This window comes from Carcharodon carcharias, chromosome 33 (genome assembly GCF_017639515.1).
Source record: "Carcharodon carcharias isolate sCarCar2 chromosome 33, sCarCar2.pri, whole genome shotgun sequence".
NCBI classification, from domain to species: Eukaryota; Metazoa; Chordata; class Chondrichthyes; order Lamniformes; family Lamnidae; genus Carcharodon; species Carcharodon carcharias.
Genome location: NC_054499.1, coordinates 7674489 through 7692151, shown reverse-complemented (window position 1 = coordinate 7692151; position 17663 = coordinate 7674489). Strand labels below are relative to the sequence as shown.

The following is a 17663-nucleotide window of genomic DNA, read 5'->3' as shown; positions in this document are numbered from 1 at the left end:
TTACTGAGTTTTGGCTGGCTCAACATTAGAATTTGGAAGGATACCTGTCCCTATCCCTAATTAATTCATGGACAGTTTTCGACACCTTCAGCCTAAACCATAGTTAGAAAAGATTTTGACGCATGCGCAGTGTGTGTGTGTCGGGGCGGCGGAATGACGTCATTGGCGTTCAGTGGGACAGTGCGCACGCGCAGACCTGCCACCTTGCGTTGGCAGGAGTTACAGGGTTTAGTTTTAAAACCGAATGACCAACGGAAGAAGCGACTCTTCAGAATCGAGCGGGAACTGAACGACTGACTCAGTGAGGAGATGAAGAATGATTAAAAAAAAATTAAAAAGCAACTGAGGGGTGGTGCAACTGCGCATGTGCGTTGGGTTCTCCCTCCCAGAGTTCAGCGCGGCCAGTGTCACTGATAGAGGGTTTTCCCGGCCGCGGGGCCATGTGGGACAAGCAGCCGCCATTGCTCCATCTCCAACTGAATAAACCGGATTGCAAGATCCAATGGCACTATTTTGAAGAGACGGGGAGTTATCCCTGCCCCATATATACCCTTCAATCAGCATCTTATTCTTATAATTGATTGTGGGAGCTTGCTGTGTACAAATTGGCTGCCTCATTTCTTACATTGCAAAAGTTCAAAACTATCTCGGGTGGAAAGCAGTTTGGGATGTCCTGAGGTTATGAAAGTCTCACTTCCTTCATGCCTCTATGTCAACTCGTTCATCACCTTGTTCCCTGACACAGATCTCGCGCCAGGCCAGAATGGCCCAGCTTGTTTACAGTGAGCCACTTGATGGGGGCTGGGGTTGGATGGTGGTTCTGTCAGGATTCCTGAAAAATTGTTTGATGTTTGGAATTATCCGTTCTTTTGGAGTCTTTTTCATTCAATTCGTTCAATGCTATGAGGAGTCATTCAGCCGTGTCTCCTGGATCAGTTCAATCTTGGTGGCCACACAACAGTTTGCAAGTAAGCACTTCTTTGTCCCTTCCCTTCTCGACCTTATTTTGAAGCTGAACTCTGAACCAACAAATCTCTTATCGTGGGGCTATCTCATTGGGTAGCTGCACTGTGTGGTATAACACTGAGATACACAGATTGGCAAGTTGCCTGATCTCAGCCCAGGGTACAGTGGGGAATATTACGATTGGCCTCGGTGCTTCTAGGATAGAGAGGAGGGGAGAATCATTCCTGGCTCCTGCACTTGTTTGCTACCCAATGATTCCTGTTGAAAAGTCAATGCTCGAGGAGGAAACATTTGTGTTGAGCAGTGACGTCCTCCAGCACTGACCAGTGTTCCAACAGTCACCATCTAGAAGACCTACTGCGAAATCTGGACTAGGTGAGCAAGGAAAGGGTTTGGTGAAGCCTGGGATACAGGCAGCAGAGTTTTGGGTGAGCTATGGTTTACAAATGGTTAAAAGTGAGCACACGCTGCCAGTCCTGCCCTCTTTCCACATTGTGGCGCTCTAACATACTGAGCCCATTGAGAATCACACAAGTCACATACTTTGCATTTATAGGTCCATTTGGCAGTCTATGGGAAACACGGTGGAGCCCACCCTGTGGTGATGGTTGGTGGGGTTTTAGCATGCTTGGGGATGCTCACGGCCTCATTTGGACAGAGTCTTCTGCATTTGTACCTCTCCATTGGACTCCTGACAGGTCAGTCCGATGCAGTTAAAATAAGCTTCTTGTGTTACAACGCGGCATGGTGCTGCAGGGGTGTGAACTTTGACCCCATCATTCATCAACATGAACTGGAGCTGAAAGCCTGAGATGGTGATGAGGACAGGCACTCACCTCATCCGCTTCGCCTGGTTAATCAGCTCCATTTACCAAGTTCCGCTGACAGCAACTAGCTGTCTGTCAAACTCGTATCTCTCCATGCCACTGAACTGGCAACCAGTCAGTTTGTCCAAGGGATTACTGAGTGGTTGAGATCCAGGATTGATTCCCGACTCCACACTGGATTAGCTGAACTCAGCAATTGAGAAGGGGTTAGGGACAGGACGAAAGGGTTTAATCATGATGGTCAAGTCATTATAAAGTGTGGACCAGACTGATAGAGCAGCCAGTCCTGTATATTTTGCATGCTTTACCCCTTTGGTAAACCAGGGAATACCCCCAATCCCCCTCCAACCCACACACCCAGCAGATCAGCGACTATTAGATTGTATCTAATCTTTGATGACACATGCTGTACAACAGCACCAGTGTAGTATTTCCATCGTCTATAATAAGTAGATGGGATTGTGGAATTCAAAACACAAACAGATCTTATTGGATGGTGGAGCAGGCTTGAGGGGCCTGTTTGACTGTTCGTATGATAGACGCACCTTTTTGGAGAAGATGCTTCACTGTCCCTTGTTCTGCTCTGCAGGTTTTGGTTGGGCTTTAGTCTTCACCCCGACAATGGCCATGATCTCCAGGTACTTCAAGAGGCGCAGGGCCTTGGCAACCGGTTTGGCCTTTACCGGAGTGGGAATCGCGTCGTTCTTCTTCCCCCCGGTGTTTCAGTTCCTGATCGACGAGTATGGTTGGCGCGGGGCCCTCCAGGTGGTGTCTGCAGTGATGTTGAACCTGTGTGTGTGTGCAGCGCTGCTCAGGCCCATCACGCTCCATGAGGATCTCCTCGTGACCTCAAGGGGACACCCTGCCAGTGGAAGGAGAAGCACCGAGTGTTGGGGGAAGGTGACCTCCGCCTTCGATTTGACCCTTTTCCTGCACCGGGGCTTTGTGGTGTACAGTTTGGCAGTAACCCTGATGACCACTGGCTACTTTGTCCCCTACATCCACCTGATGGCCCACGGAAAGAACCTCGGACTGAGCGATTACAAAGCTGCCTTCCTCATGTCTTTCACTGCTGTCACTGAGACCATCGCTCGACTGTTTTCCGGCTGGCTGGCTGACCTCAAGCTGATTCGGAAAATCCACACGCTATTCGCCTGGAGCGTTCTCACTGGAGTCAGTCTTCTGCTCCTTCCCATGGGGCACACCTACTCCAGCCTAATGGGCCTCAGTCTCTTTTATGGCTTCTGTTCTGGAGGCCTTGCCCCACTCTTCTTTTCCACTCTCCCAGACATTGTAGGAATTGGACGGATTCTCAAAGCAACTGGGCTCTTTATGAGGTTAATGAGTATTGGAAGTCTACTTGGGCCTCCCCTATTGGGTAATGCAAGTTAATACCTCTGGGATGGATATGATTGCAGTAGATAAAGTCTTGAAGAAACAATGAGATAGGAAGGAAGTGGCAAATGGTGGCAATTGATGTTAGAGTTGTACATCAGTTAATGTAGATGTAAGAAATTGGTAATGTTCACTAGGGTGAGATAACTGATTGTAACAGTGTGTAAACCTACACACTGATAGCCCAGCAAGAGCCAGTTCCTTTAGAAGCTCCCCCACCTCCTTCTCTTTCTATATTTCTGAAATGTCAAGTACACTTGAATATAAAGTCCCAGCCTTGGTCACTTTGCAACCATGGGCCGAACTCAATGGCCACAGCCGGGAGGATTGCTGGAATCTGAGTGGTAAACCCGCCATGGCTATTTCTGGGAGACATGTTGGGGATTAAGTCCCGATCGAGTCCCTACTTCATCTGCTTCGGGATTTCCAGCTTCTGTGAGTGGAACTTCCCACTGCAAATCCTGCTGTGAGGTGATGTCCCGTCTCTGGGAGTTGCTGGCCAATCAGAGACTGGCAGCTCTCCAGGACTAGACAGCACCAGCAGGAGCGGTGGCCACTGCCGGGACTGCAGCACAGCCGACAACAGGAATCAATGCTGAAGCCCCTCCCCTGAGAGTCTTTGATGGGGACCGTGTAGAGGGAGCTTTACTCTGTATCTAACCCTGTGCTGTACCTGTCCTGGGAGTGTTTGATGGGGACAGTGTAGAGGGAGATTTACTCTGTATCTAACCCCGTGCGGTACCTGTCCTGGGAGTGTTTGATGGGGACAGTGTAGAGGGAGATTTACTCTGTATCTTACCCCGTGCTGTACCTGTCCTGGGAGTGTTTGATGGGGACAGTGTAGAGGGAGATTTACTCTGTATCTAACCCCGTGCTGTACCTGTCCTGGGAGTGTTTGATGGGTACAGTGTAGAGGGAGCTTTACTCTGTATCTAACCCCGTGCTGTACCTGTCCTGGGAGTGTTTGATGGGGACAGTGTAGAGGGAACTTTACTCTGTATCTAACCCCGTGCAGTACCTGTCCTGGGAGTGTTTGATGGGGACAGTGTAGAGGGAACTTTACTCTGTATCTAACCACGTGCTGTACCTGTCCTGGGAGTGTTTGATGGGGACAGTGTAGAGGGAGCTTTACTCTGTATCTAACCCCGTGCTGTACCTGTCCTGGGAGTGTTTGATGAGGACAGTGTAGAGGGAGCTTTACTCTGTATCTAACCCCGTGCTGTACCTGTCCTGGGAGTGTTTGATGGGGACAGTGTAGAGGGAGTTTTACTCTGTATCTAACCCCGTGCTGTACCTGTCCTGGGAGTGTTTGATGGGGACAGTGTAGAGGGAGATTTACTCTGTATCTAACCCCGTGCTGTACCTGTCCTGAGAGTGTTTGATGGGGACAGTGTAGAGGGAGCTTTACTCTGTATCTAACCCCGTGCTGTACCTGTCCTGGGAGTGTTTGATGGGGACAGTGTAGGGGGAGCTTTACTCTGTATCTAACTCCATGCTGTACCTGTCCTGGGAGTGTTTGATGGGGACAGTGTAGGGGGAGCTTTACTCTGTATCTAACTCCATGCTGTACCTGTCCTGGGAGTGTTTGATGGGTACAGTGTAGAGGAGATTTACTCTGTATCCAACCCCATGCTGAGGTGTTGCGGAGGGTGCTAGTCAATTCCCTCGATGCTGTGCAGCTGCAAATGTTGCATCCCAGGCTGGGATACTCTGCACCTGCTCATCGGTTCATAGAACACAGCACAGAAGACCATTCAGCCCATTGTCCCCGTGCTAGCCCTTTGGTAGAGTTATCCAATTAGCCGTACCCCTGTTCTCTTTCACCAAAATCCTGTCGACTCTTTTCCCTTTGAGCCTTTATCTAATTCCTTGCTGAAAGTCACTATTATTAATCTGTTCCCACCACCATCTCATCCAGATCATAACAACTCGATGCTGCCAATGAAAGTAGCTTCTCATGTCACCCCTTGTATTCTTCCCATCATCTGAAATTCATGTCCTCTGGTTTCCCGATCATTCTGCCAGTGGAAACTCTGTCCTCTCTTAAAGCTGTGGTTGGGTAAAACTGCAGATGACCAGTGGGATCCAGAGGACGAGGGGAGCTAGGAAGTAAACCAAAGATAGCAGGAGCTACAAAAAGATCTCCAAACAAAAACTCAGAAGGACTATGGAGATCAACAAGATTTTGAACGATTATGTGAGAAGCAATGTTATGGCCTAGGGCATTGTGTGTCCTTCACAAACAGACGTGAATGACATTGCAAAGGAAAGGAAAGGAAGTGACAGACTTGCTCAATAATGATTTGGCCTCAGTGCAGTACAGAGCTTTCTAGTCTTCACTGACTCATCGCTTGTGGCATTGCTCGGATAGCTGTTTTCAAAATACTGGAGCTGAGTTCGCTCCAGTATAAGTTTTGACCTGTTAAAGTATCATTGACCTCAGTATCGGGCTCTGCCTCCTCCTTTCACTTCCACTTCCAGCCCAACTCCTGTGGGAATGGAGAGGGGCCTGACTTTTACTTGGGTTGCCTGCTGTCTATCTCCGTTGTTTGGGCCCTTGTAATCTCTGGCCCCTCATTGGTCAGCAGGCCCCTGTCAATGAGACACATTAAACCAGTCAGAAAGATCAGGTCATGGGCAGTGCCACATTTACATCCCATTGGTGAAGCACATCGTCAGGGAAACAAGGTGAACCAATCAGAAGTGATGAGCAGACATCAGTCATTCGAGAGAGAAACTTTTTCTGGTATAGACACACGTACCGATGGGTAGATATGGTAACATGGTAAGTACGTTACTGGACTAACAACACATAGGTTGAGAGTTCCAATACCACCATTGCATTATAAGCCACGTTTGTAGGGACCTCCACTCCAGTGCCAGGGTACTTTCCTGAAATCTCAGTGATTATACAGCTGCTGAATTAAATTGTTAACTTGAATTGTGTTAAATCTATTTCCAGGCGACCTCTCCTCTCTCTTTAAGTCTGAAACATGTTACGGGGGTGTCCAGGACTTTCAGTTGTGCATTTTCCTTGCTTATTGTTTTCAGCAGGAACACACGTTCCAGTTTATTCAGCAGGGAGCTGCTCCACCAGGAGAGGAAGTTCAGTCCCAGTGTTGTAGTCTGTGTTACAACCACAGCTGATGCTAACTGCTGCACAAAACAAACCCCAGAGGGAAACTTGGCTCATGGGACATAGGCTCTTTTCCTATATTCTGAAAATGAGAAGAAAACATACTGATCTCAGCAGCAAGAAGTCCGGTAACACTTTTGGGATTTTAAGAATTAAAAATAAAAATTTTATTAACAAGGAGAAAAGAAAACTTAAGCACACAAGATTACAGTTACACAGTTAAAATTAGTCTTACAAATCATCCCCCCAAAAGACTCCCTACTTGGGCAGAGACACAAGTAAACACATTCCAGGCAACACTCCCTTACAGATGTTTAACTATAAAAATCCGGTAATGTTACCCAAGGCAAACTGCTGTAGCTTTAACTCTCAGCCCAACCATCTTCAGCTGCTTCATCAATGACTTTCCTTCCATCATAAGGTCAGAAGTGGGGATGTTCGCTGATGATTGCACAATGTTCAGCACCATTCACGACTCCTCAGATACTGAAGCAGTCCATGTCCAAATGCTGCAAGACCTGGACAATATCCAGGCTTGGGCTGACAATTGGCAAGTAACATTCACACCACACAAGTGCCAGACAATGACCATCTCCAACAAGAGATAATCCAGCCATTGCCCCTTAATGTTCAATGGCATTACCATCACTGAATCCCCCACTATCATCATCCTGGGGGTTACCATTGACCAGAAACTGAACTGGACCAGCCATATAAATACTGTGGCTACAAGAGCAGGTCAGAGGCTAGGAATCCTGTGATAAGTAACTCACCTCCTGACTCCCCAGAGCCTGTCCACCATCTACAAGGCACAAGACAGGAGTGTGATGGAATACTCCCCACTTGCCTGGATGAGTGCAGCTCCCACAACACTCAAGAAGATTGGTACTGTCCAGGATAAAGCAGCCCCGCTTGATTGGCCCCACATCCACAAACATTCACTCCCTCCACCACTGACACACAGTAGCAGCAGTGTGTGTACCATCTACAAGATGCACTGCAGGAACTCACCAAGGCTCCTTAGACAACACCTTCCAAATCCACAACCATCACCCTCTAGAAGGAAAAGAGTAGCAGATGGATGGGAACACCACCACCTGGAAGTTCCCCTCCAAGTCACTCACCATCCTGACTTAGAAATATATCGGCCGTTCCTTCACTGTCGCTGGGTCAAAATCCTGGAACTCCCTCCCTAACAGCACAGTGGGTGTACCTACACCACATGGACTGCAGTGGCTCAAGAAAGCAGCAGCTCACCACCACCTTCTCAAGGGGCAATTAAGGATGGGCAATAAATGCTGGCCCAGCCAGCGATGCCCACATCCCATAAATGAATAAAAAAAATCAAGGCATACCACATGACTCTGCTGTGGAAATCTAAAACTTCAGAACCAGGCTGCTTTCTGCAGCCCAAGACTTTCCTGGCTTGACTGGATCACTGATTCAAACTGCAGAAACTTAGAGCTGTTTCCAGGAGATCTTCCTCACACAACCAACAACCAATAACCAAGCTCTCCATAGTAACTCTAAAATACCTTTTTCCCCCTTTCATCTCAGGTTCCATTGTTCTCACACCTCTTTGAAACTCAAGTCCTTCCAAATATGAAATCTTTCATGTTTCCATTTTGCCTCTGCTTTTGGGTCAATACAATGTAATATACCCTCTTCTGTTTACTCCTGGAACTCCTGTAAGATGCCAGTGAATGAGCAGCAGTGAGTAAATGTGAAGAATCAAACAGCACAGAAAGCTGTCATTTGGCCCCTTTCCTAGCCTCTACAACCTGCACAATGGTAATAGTCTGTACACACTGTCCATTTCTGTGAGTGTGTGTGTGTAGGTTTCTGTATGTGTGTGTGCCTATGTGTGTGTGTGTTTTTTTTCTGTGTGTCTGGGTGTACCTTTCCATCTGTGCCTGTGTGTCTGTGTTCTCTTGTGTTTCTGCGTGTATGCATGTTTAAGTCTTGAATGTTTTTCTGTTTGAGTGTCTGTGTGTATGTTTCTGTATGTGGGTGTTTCTGCATGTGTGTGTGTATGTGTTTGTAGGTTCCTGTGTGTGTTTGTGCATGTGTGTGTCTGTGTGTTTGTTAGTTTTTGTGTGTGTGCCTGTGTGTTTTTTCTCTATCTGTGTGTGTCTTTCCATATGTCCCTGTGTATGTCTGTGTTCCCTTGTGTGTTTCTGTGTGTGTGTATGTTTGTGTCTTGAGTGTTTTTATGTTTGTGTGTCTGTGTGTGTATGTTTCTGTGTGTGTGTGTGTCTGTGTGTCTTTGTGTATGTTTCTGTGTGTGTGTGTGTGTGTGTGTGTGTCTGTATGTGTATGTTTCTGTGTGTGTGTGTGTCTGTGTGTCTTTGTGTATGTTTCTGTGTGTGTGTGTGTGTGTGTCAGTGTTTTTGTGAATGTTTCTGTGTGTGTGTGTGTGTCTGTGTGTGTATGTTTCTGTGTGTGTGTGTGTGACAAAACTATCATATTTTTTAGAATATTATTGTAGGCTTATGGGTGTGAGTGTGGATGCTTCTGTCTGTGTGACTGATTTAATTAGACTAGACATGCTTAGACTATAAGATTGGAATTATCAAAAGAGTAAGTAAAAAACAGATTTTTGAAATGGAGATGGATGAGCTAGGATGAGGGTTCGACAAATAGGGTGTGAAGGAAATTTGCATTTTTAGATAAGTGAAAGGGTTGTTTGATTTTCAAAGGGATGGTGTAATGTTCACAACTAACAACATAAGTGATGCAAAGCGATACGTTTATTTTTCCCAGAAGCACTGACCATAAGGATAACATGAAAGATTTTTATATTATGGGAAAAGTGAATTTCCAAAGACATGTAAAACAATGGGTTTTTATACTTTACAGAGAGGGAAACATATATAAAGAAGGATGGAAGGCAAAGTGGGGGTGGATGTGTAAAATCCTGAAAGGTACACCACGTGACACAGAATTTAACTAAGCCCTAGCCACTCTGAAGAAGTGCTGCTCCAGTAACTAACGTTGTGTTAAAAGCTTTTGGAACTCCACTGTTGAGTGGGCGCTGTGGTAACCTTGCTGGATTGCTTATTTAAATTTAAAATCTATTTCGGACTGTTGCCTTAAAGTGGGTATGTAGTTGGGTGTCAGGTTGATTAACAATTTTGGGATTTCTTATGATATCAACTGTAATCTTATGTATGTGTGTCATGAAAATATAATAATTGTCATAATATTATTGGAATTTATTTTAAAGGTAGGGTAATAGTGGAGTTTGGATTAGTTTCTGTGTACAGGTGTGTGCACATGTGTGTGTGTGTGTTTGTGTGTATGTGGATTTTAATTGAATTACAGTGTACAGCTAGTCTGGGTGCTTTGATGAATCGAAAGGAAACTAGGTTTGAAATGCTAATTTCAAAACAATGCAACATTATTGAAGTTTTAGAATGTGAGGTGTGAAGAACATTTGCATCTTTAGATAAACCAGAGTAATGAATTTCAAAGAGATGGTAAGGTGTTACACCAAGCCAATAGAGGCTAAGCCAAACAGTGTGTTTATTTTCCCCAAAGATTACTGATAATATGAGCGCTATGGAAAATTTATATTATGGAAAAAGTAAAGTTGCAAAGACATATTGGAACAATGGGATTTACATTGAAAAGGGAGAAACATGTATAAAGGAGATGAGGCTATGTGTAAGGGAGAAGGAATTCTATGATCCAACAAGTGTGAAAAGCCTCCAGCCTCTATGTACCAAGCTACTGTCTCCAGGAACCAAAGCTAAGGGAATTCATTTTAAATATCACTGTCCATTGTGTGCTTTGCCTGGGTCTGTTGAAATCTATGTTGTTTTATTGATGCCTTAGCAGAGGTGTAACTGGGAGCTAGACTAATGAGGAGATTTAGGAGTTATTATAGTAGTAATTTGTAGACCTGTGTATGTGCTTAAAATCATTTCTTTTATTAATAAATGTTTAATTTAGTTTTGTAAAAAGTGTTTAAGACTCGGTAGACTTATTACTACTGAATTCAAGGCACTCATCCCGAAATAATAAATACAAATTGCAAAAATATCTGTGACAGTTGTTTCAAGTTTCCCTCTGGGATTTGAACAGCTCGGCCTTTACCATCGGCTGTACCACAACAGCTCAGCCTTTACCATCGGCTGTGCCACAACAGCTCGGCCTTTACCATCGGCTGTGCCACAACAGCTCGGCCTTTACCATCGGCTGTACCACAACAGCTCAGCCTTTACCATCGGCTGTGCCACAACAGCTCGGCCTTTACCATCGGCTGTGCCACAACAGCTCGGCCTTTACCATCGGCTGTACCACAACAGCTCAGCCTTTACCATCGGCTGTGCCACAACAGCTCGGCCTTTACCATCGGCTGTGCCACAACAGCTCGGCCTTTACCATCGGCTGTACCACAACAATGTGTTTAAGTTCTTTTGTTAATAAATGTTTTAATTTTTTAAATCCCCAAAGTTATTACTTCTGAATTCAGTGCACAAATCTTCTCGTAATAAACACAAATTGCAAAACTGTCGTGTTTAGCCTGACCAAGCTTCCCTTGTGGATTTAGTCTCCCCGGCACATAACACCTGCCACATCATAATGTGAGTGTGTGTTTTTCTGTCATTATATATTTTGTGTTTCTTTTGCTCTGTGCCCTTGTGATAAAATCTGTAAAGCCATTAACCATTATCATAGACAAATTACTGAGTCAAGTTGCACAGTTTTGTGGGAATATTGAAACCAGTGACCCTTTCCCGATGCACGATTAACACACAGAGACTCAATCATACCTCAATTAGTTTTGGAACTGTGAACATCCAGAACACATAGGGTTGTATGAGAAACGAGAGATAGTTTGAAATGTGTATTTGTGTGTGTTAGAAATCAGCAAAAGCTTTAAGTTTTAGCTTTGAGTTTAAGTTTAATTTACCTGTTGTATATGTGTTAAGAAAGGTGAAACTTGGATCTAGTTTCACTTAATTTTTCTCTGTAAGATGGAGCCTGCAAGTCTGTGGGTTTGTTTGTATATCTGCATTTTAATGAGGTTTTACGACCCTTGAAGTGGAGAGCTGTGTTACCAAGGGGGTTAATGGTTTAGGGAAGTTATAACAAAGTAGAGGGAAAAAATGTGCTGTTGCCTGGCAACAAGAGACCTACAACGACACCAGGAAAAACAGAAATGCAGTTTGAGTTTGATTGGCATATGGTGCCAGAAGAAGTTGGATATAGGAGAGTGAACTGTAGGGAGTAGAACCTAAAGAACAAAGAAGCAAGTCCCACAACCAGGGAATAGAGCAGGAAAAGATCCCAAGACGACAGTTAACTCAAAGGAACAAGGACAGGAATTGGAAACAGGCCCTGTTCAGTGGAATTGAAAGTAAGGAACCATGGGAAAGGCTCTGAATTAAAGAGAGGGGGGAGCGGAATCAAGGCAAAGTGGGCTTGCAAGAAGCCAGAAGATCTGAGGAGACAGCCAAAGGTGGGCAACTACTTACTATCGGCCTATGAAGCGGTGATGTCCTGGTGGGACGGCTGAGTATCTGAGAGAGAGCTGAAGCTTGAATGCACACGGCGATCCAGGGGAGAGGAACATCAGAAGGAGAGATCGAAACCCTGGAGGTGGATCTTTGTCAAAGACGTCTCAGTGAAAGACAGTTTCTGTGAGACTGGTTGGCTCATGGTGTGACGAGCATCTTGGGGTGGGTTGAGAAGAGATCCATAGGATCTGTTTGCGGTATCATCTGTCACTTGGTTTCAGATCGTGGTGTGCCTGCCTATTGGTTTACCTGGGACTGTATACTCACTGTTATCCTTATGAATCTGCATATATCTGTAAAGTGGTGGGTGAAGGAGTGGTGTAATACAGCTCACCTGTTCTTGTTTAATAAAGGTTCTATCCTTTTGTTAAAAATCACCAGTGAATCTGTTCGGCAAATATTCTCCACTATTTTCCAAAGCGAGAAATAAGATAGTTGTCGATCAAGCCAGGTTTCATCCTGGGATCTGACTTGTCCAGCAATAGCATCAGCTGGGATTGTAACACAAATACACTTTACTCTTTTATTGACTCAAGAAAACCTGATTGAATTGGGCTCCTTATTAAAAAGTAAATACATTTGGGACTGGGAAATGGGAATCACAAGGAAAGGATTTTTAACAAGCCTTTATTGCTATCAACCGAGGGGGCTGACTGTTTAATGTGTCCTTGGCAGTCCGGGTGGGTTTGGAGACAGAAGAGTACAGCACAGACTGAGACCACTCGGCCCACTGAGTCCCTTCCAAAGAGCAACCCGCTGGAAATTCAATTGCTCCAAAATGAATCAACACAGACACAAGTTGGGCATGGAGAGAGAGAGGGAGAGAGAGGGTGTTCAGTGTTTAATGGAAATCTCAGAAACTCTTTAATAAAGGTTGAAGCCATTTCAAAAAACTCTGAAAATGTTTATAAGCAATTCAATATATGGTAAAGTGTGGTCTGTAAAAAGCTGACAAAAGTAAAACAATTTGTCAAAAGGATGCTTCTTGTCTAAATCAATGTCTGGTGATAAAAGGTGAATGCACTTCCTGAGCTCCCGCTACAATCTACAATCCCTTACAATATTGCTCCACATTCACACTTCATCAATCTGTCTCCAGGTGCAGCCATTGAGTTACTGAACTTCTCTGAGACTCTCGAGACCAGTGCCTGTAGTGGCTGTGATCTGCCAGCAGAGGGTGGGATTGTATCACTTTAATCACAAGGCCTTGGGCAGAATTGTCCCAGGTTTGCACAAAGTGTCGTGAGCGGTCACCACAATGGTGGGTTTTCATGTCGTATCGTCCCAAACCTGCCTCATTGTTTATTCATTCCCAGGAAACGTTTCCATGGTGGGTGGGACACACCATCACCTCGCTGCTTCATCATGCCAGGCACCACATGTAAAGTTCGGCCGTGCTCAGTGCTTCCAGCCCAGGACTGCAGCAAACAAGACATGGCCCCCGAACGACAAGAAAACTGCAGCCCTCGAGTGGACACAGTGGGGCCGCGTGATGTCCTTTGGGCCCTCTCTGGCTGCAGGTGGAGCAGCGACATCACCACTCTGGCTTGGTAGGTGTTGGCAGTGGTGATCGGTGCCAGTGCTGCACAGAAGAGGTTGGCATCCAATGCAGAGAGAGGATGAATAATCCCACCCGTACAGCCAGGATAAGGCAACCATCTCATGTCTCTAAACTCACACCCAAGCCCATCACACATTCACTGGTATCTCACATTCACACATTCACTGGTATCTCACATTCACACATTCACTGGTATCTCACATTCACACATTCACTGGTATCTCACATTCACACATTCACTGGTATCTCACATTCACTGGTATCTCACATTCACACATTCACTGGTATCTCACATTCACACATTCACTGGTATCTCACATTCACACATTCACTGGTATCTCACATTCACGCATTCACTGGTATCTCACATTCACTGGTATCTCACATTCACACATTCACTGGTATCTCACATTCACACATTCACTGGTATCTCACATTCACGCATTCACTGGTATCTCACATTCACTGGTATCTCACATTCACACATTCACTGGTATCTCACATTCACACATTCACTGGTATCTCACATTCACTGGTATCTCACATTCACACATTCACTGGTATCTCACATTCACACATTCACTGGTATCTCACTCACTGCCAACTAAAAGGACATCACCACCCATTCCCACACACACACTCACACACACTTACACTCACACACACACACACACTCACACACACACACACACACACACACACACTTACACTCACACTCACACTCACATCTCCATCTGGCCTCATCTCCTCTGGACTCTGCCTCCAGAGCCCTCGCCACCTTGAGGCCACTTGCACAGATCAACATGTGCCCCCCGACACACACACTCTGGGATACCCCACATTCCCTAAGCAAGTCCTGGTCCTGCAGCCTCTTCCCTTGTCTGAGGCCACTTCTCCCCCTTCCCTAAGCAAACCCTAGCCTTGCAGCCGTTGAAAAGTCACCCATGTATGACTGATCTAGTAGGTAGAGAACTCCCCGCGAGTCTCCCTCAAAGTGAGGTGGTGCTGTCTGTGGAGCTTGGTGCTGATGACTGTCAGTGCTGACCGAAGCGAGGTAGCTAAACCAACCTCGAAGTCCCGAGTGAAGTGCAACCGCCCCCCCCACCCCCCAGGTGCATGTCGATTATGCGCTGTTGGGTTTTCCCTCTGTCGTGGGCAGACAGTCCAGAGGAGGGGGGGGGAATCGATTCCAGGGGTCTGGCCTAATCGCGAGACGCTGATTTATTGCAACGAGGTTCCCATTGTCCGATGGTGGGAAGCATGGACCAGCCCTTGGCGGGCAGGCTGAGCGGACAATCGCCAACTGGTTTCACGCTGTCAGAAAGCCGGCCGCTCCATATTGTCCGCTCACCGAACACCCCCGAGGTCTGGTGGGCACAGAAAATCCCGGCCGGTGCCTCATCGACCTTATCAAGATCCCCAGATGTAGTTTGAACGCCTTGATTGAATCTCCCCTTAACCTGCTGTGCTCCAAGGAGACACAGTCCCAGCTCCCCTTGGCTTTTGAGTGTAAGTTCAGATAGTCACATCCATCTGTCATAGCAAGTCCCTTTCAGCTAATAGGAAGGGAATAAAGAGGCTGACACCATGAGCAGAATAATTCCTCCCTTTTTCCTGTCTGTGTTGTCCATGGAGAGGAGATACTGGGAATTTATGCTCAGAGAGCTGGATTATTAAACGTTAGAAAACTAACTCCATTGTGGATGTGCGAAGTGAACAGTGAGTACAGGAGGAGGGAAGATGGTCATGTTGTGGTAAAGCCACTGGACTAGGAACCCATGGGTTCAAATCCCACCAGGCAGCTGATGGGATGAGAATTCAATTCATAGAACCGGGAATGTAGAGCGAGTCTCGGTGATGGTGACCATGACCTTACCCAGCTTGGCCTACATGTGACTCCAGCCCCAATGGGGTTGACTCCCCTGAAATGGCCTGAGCGAGACACTCAGTTCAGGGGCAACAAACGCCGGACTTTCCAGAGATGCCCACATCTCATAAAGGAATAAATTAGACTCTGAGTTTCGAGGTCACCACCTCAGGAAGTGAAGCCCTGTTGAAATGTTATCGTTGTGGTTCTCCGCAGGAAGTGAGGCAGCTTATTTTCACCGGCCTGTTGCCAACTCTCCTGGAATGGCCAGGAGACGACCAAAATTGGCACCAAAATCCCGTTGGTGATTGAAAGCAATCTGGGAGATTTTAAAACAATATTTTCAGCCAATCAGTTAATGTAATTTACCTAATTTCTACAGAGGCTCATCATTCATTGTAAGAGTGACTGGATTACAGTGCAATGACAGGAGACATAAACTGCAAAGACACACTCGCACACACACACTGACACACTCGCACATACACACACACACACTCGCACACACACACTGACACACTCGCACACACACACTCGCGCACACACACACACTCGCACTCACACACACGCACACTGACACACACACAGACACACTCGCACACACACTGACACACTTGCACACACACACACATGCGCACTGACACACACACACTCGCACACACACACACACTGACACACTCGCACACACACACGCACACACACTCGCACACACACACACACACACACAGACACACTCGCACACACACACTGACACACTCGCACACACACACACACGCACACTGACACACACACACACACACTCGCACACACACAGACACACTCGCACACACACACACTCGCACACAAACACTGACACACTCGCACACACACACACGCACACACTCGCACACACACACTCGCACTCACACACGCACACTGACACACACACACAGACACACTCGCACACTGATGCGCATGCACACTGATGCGCACACACACTGACACACTCGCACACTGACATACTCGCACACACACTGACACACTCGCACACACACACTGACACACTCGCACACTGACACACACACACACAGACACACTCGCACAAACACTGACACACTCGCACACACACACACACACACTTGCACTCACACACAGACACACTCGCACACACACACTCGCACACACACACAGACACACTCGCACACACACACTGACACACACACACACACACACACTTGCACTCACACACAGACACACACACACACACACACACACACTCGCACACACACACACACTCGCACTCACACACACTCGCACTCACACACATGCACACTGACACACACACACAGACACACTCGCGCACACACACACTGACACACTTGCACACAGAGACACACTCGCACACTGATGTGCACACACACTGACACAATCGCACACTGATGCGCTGATACACTGACACACTCGCACACTGATGCGCGCACACACACTGACACACTCGCACACTGATGCGCACACACACAGATGCGCAAACATACTGACACACTCGCACACTGATGCGCACACACACTGACACACTCGCATACTGATGCGCACACACACTGATGCGCACACACACTGACACACTCGCACACTGATGTGCACACACACTGACACACTCGCACACTGATGCGCACACACACTGATGCGCACACACACTGACACACTCGCACACTAATGAGCACACACACTGACACACTCGCACACTGATGCACACACACACTGACACACTTGCACATTTATGCGCACATACACTGATGTGCACACACACTGACACACTTGCACATTGACATGCACGCACACTGACACACTCGCACACTAATGAGCACACACACTGACACACTCGCACACTGATGCACACACACACTGACACACTTGCACATTTATGCGCACATACACTGATGTGCACACACACTGACACACTTGCACATTGACATGCACGCACACTGACACACTCGCACACTGATGCGCACACACACTGACACACTCGCACACTGATGCGCGCACACACTGATGCGCGCACACACACTGACACACTCGCACACTGATGTGCAAACACACTGACACACTCGCATACTGATGTGCACACACACTGACACACTCGCTTACTGATGTGCACACACAATGACACACTCGCACACTGATGCGCACACACACTGACACACTCGCACACTGAAGCGCACACACACTGACACACTCGCACACTGATGCGCGCACACACTGATGCGCACACACACTGACACACTCGCACACTAATGAGCACACACACTGACACACTCGCACACTGATGCACACACACACTGACACACTTGCACATTTATGCGCACATACACTGATGTGCACACACACTGACACACTTGCACATTGACAT

The 17663-nt window shown here is 46.7% G+C and overlaps 1 pseudogene; it reads left to right on the top strand.

The window, feature by feature from the left end:
- The first annotated feature begins 763 nt into the window (after window positions 1-763).
- On the top strand, window positions 764-15585 carry LOC121272219 (annotated as a pseudogene).
- The last annotated feature ends 2078 nt before the right edge of the window (window positions 15586-17663 follow it).